The sequence below is a fragment of the Trachemys scripta genome, chromosome 10 (assembly GCF_013100865.1).
Source record: "Trachemys scripta elegans isolate TJP31775 chromosome 10, CAS_Tse_1.0, whole genome shotgun sequence".
Taxonomy (NCBI): Eukaryota; Metazoa; Chordata; order Testudines; family Emydidae; genus Trachemys; species Trachemys scripta.
This window is the reverse complement of record NC_048307.1, coordinates 38,904,229-38,907,097: the sequence shown is the minus strand read 5'-3', so window position 1 is coordinate 38,907,097 and position 2,869 is coordinate 38,904,229. Positions and strand designations below refer to the sequence as shown.

The following is a 2,869-nucleotide window of genomic DNA, read 5'->3' as shown; positions in this document are numbered from 1 at the left end:
AGGGTATAACAAGTGGGGTTCTCCAGGGATCAGTTCTGGATATGTTTCTATTCAAAATCTTAATCAATGATTGAGATAATGGCATAGAGTACAATTATAAAGTTTGTGACTGATAACAAGCTGCATGCATACAAAATGGGAAATGACTTCCTAGGAAGGAGTACTGTGGAAAGGGTTCTGGGGGTCATAGTGGACCACAAGCTGAATATGAGTACTGTGGAAAGGGATCTAGGGGTCCTAAGAGACCACAAGCTGAACGAGTGAACAGTGTTGCAAAAAAATACCAGAACATCACTCTGGGATGTCCACTCTACTCCTCCCTGATTTAGGCCTCAACTGGAGTATTGTGTCCAGTTCTGGGCACCACATTTCAGGAAAGAGCTGGACAAACTGAAGAGAGCCCAGAGAAGAGAAAAAAAAAATTAAGATCTAGAAAACATTACTTATGAGGGAAGTAGCATCTTTTTACAAAAGCTGTTTCTTACAATCTACATGTATAAATAACTCCTACAGATAGCACATTTCTACAGTAGCAATTTCACATATATTACAGTGCAACAAACTGCTACCTGTAGGCATTTGCTACATCCGGTAGCAGTTTACTACAATAGCAGTTTCTTACAATCCATTCTGTATCAGTAACTGCTATCTATAGCACATTCCTACGCGGAGCAGTTTAATACACTACACCTGCCCGGTGGCCTCTTGCACTCCTCTCCCACCGAAGCCCTGCCGCGTACCTACCTAGGTCTCTCCCAGCCTCGGCCGCAGGGGCGGGATCACTTCCGGGAATGGGGAAGAAGCGAAAGTCAATCACCGGAAGGGATTTGGCCGGGACGGGAGAGACGAAGGGACAAACTACCTCAAGGCCTCGGCGTTTGCTTGCCTCCTAGCAACCCGCGGCGGGAACTTCAGGGTGAACAGTGCTAGGTCAACAGAATTCTTCAGTCAGCCTAGCTACCAACTCTGGGACAGGTGGATTAACTACAACACAGTGATAGGCAAACCCCTTCTGGCACTGGAGTGAGTATCTCTACCCTGCAGCGCTGCTGCAGCATTTCTAGCGCAGCCATAGTTTGTACCCTAAAGGAACTGACAATGTAATAGGGTACTGAGACTACAGATTAGATATGTATAATATACTGGGTACCGCGTACTCCCCTCTACTTGTAAATGGCTGAACCTCACCCCCAGAAGAAACTAAAGGCTCTATAAACACCCTTTAGAACAGTGGTTTTCAAAACCTATGGTCCGTGGAGATTGCCAAAGGGGTCTGTACCACCATTTGAAAACAATTTTAGGGGTCTGCAAATGAAAAATAGGATGAAAACCACTGCTCTAGAAGGCTATTTATTTTGTATCTCCCCCTCTGAGTAGCATTGGAATTGACCATTATCATTTCTCTTTCTTCATGAAATACTATACAGCTTAAAGAATTAATTACAAAAACAGAATCCATTAAATGAAAATCAGATTCACTGTGTGTTTCTATGGTGTAATGGTTAGCACTCTGGACTTTGAATCCAGCAATCTGAGTTCAAATCTCGGTAGAACCTTATTTGTTTGCAGTGTGTTGCTAAGGGGTCTGAGGTGGGACTCCCAGTAATGTGTGTGAGTCCCTGCACATACTTTTGGGGCTCAATGTGCTTATGTCTGCACTAATCTCACCAGGAGAGATTGTGGCCTATGGAGACCAAAGCCCTTGTATATTTCAAGGCTCCTGCTGTATTAAACGCCTTTGTTGTGTTACCTCATCTATTGCCATCACAAAGAGCTGCTGGTCACTCACACAGACATTTCACTGCCTCCAGCACTCCTAGGGAGCGTGTGACACTGTAGTCAAGAGGCAGAGCACCTTTCAGTGATCGGGAATGGAAGTGACCAGGTACCAATTCTCCAGGACAACCAACAACTCTGAGGAAAGGTAAAACCAGCAAATTTTGTTGTAAGTGGGGTTGGTGTGTGCAGCTTTAGCAACAAACCCATAGGGGGGTCCAATTGTCAAAATTTCCACTTATATGCCTTAAATATCTGCTTTAGGCAACCATCTATGTTCTGGAAATTAATTCCCTCTCTGAAACATATAGAGCATGACAGATCAGATTAATACGTTGTGTGAGGATCAGATGCTGAATAGAATTGTTAATATTTTAAAATAAAAGCTGCTTAATTGATTGATCCTTTTTCATTGTAATAATTATGCTGATAAAGTCAATTATCTAGCAAAACTTCCTCCCATGGGATCCCAGAGAGCTTTGCAAACAATATAAAGAAAATAATCAGAAAAGATATAGGTAGTATGTACTTATATCATAAAACAATAGCATTAAACAAGCCTAGAAATGTTGGGCCCAATCCTGTGTGGAAATTCTGTTGACCCTAATGGGAGTTCTGCACAAGGAGGGTTTGTGGGATCAGATCTTCTAGCTAGTGCTTGTATATATACTTCTCACGTGTTTATCATGAGTGCGTAGTTCTAATATGAAATAGCATAACTAGCATGGATGCACTGCACTGTCAGCACTTATACTGGCACTATCCCATTGCTTCTAGGCCTGTTGTTTAATCTCAGTTAACTCACACAATTAACTCAAAAAAATGAATTGCACTGTTAAACAATAGAATACCAATTGAAATTTGGATGCTTTTCTACATTTTCAAATATATCTATTTCAATTATAACACAGAATACAAAGTATATAGAGCTCACTTTATATTATTGATTACAAATATTTGCACAGTAAAAATAACAAAAGAAATAGTATTTTTCAATTCCCCTCAGACAAGTACTGTAGTGCAATCTCTTTATCATGAAAGTGCAACTCACAAATGTAATTTTTTTGTTACATAAGTGCACTCAAAAACAAAA

The 2,869-nt window shown here is 41.0% G+C and overlaps 1 non-coding gene across 1 annotated transcript; it reads left to right on the top strand.

Moving 5' to 3' along the window:
• The first annotated feature begins 1,484 nt into the window (after positions 1–1,484).
• Positions 1,485–1,556, top strand: TRNAQ-UUG. Its single transcript has one exon. It is a non-coding gene; the product is annotated as a tRNA-Gln (tRNA).
• Positions 1,557–2,869: the final 1,313 nt, after the last annotated feature.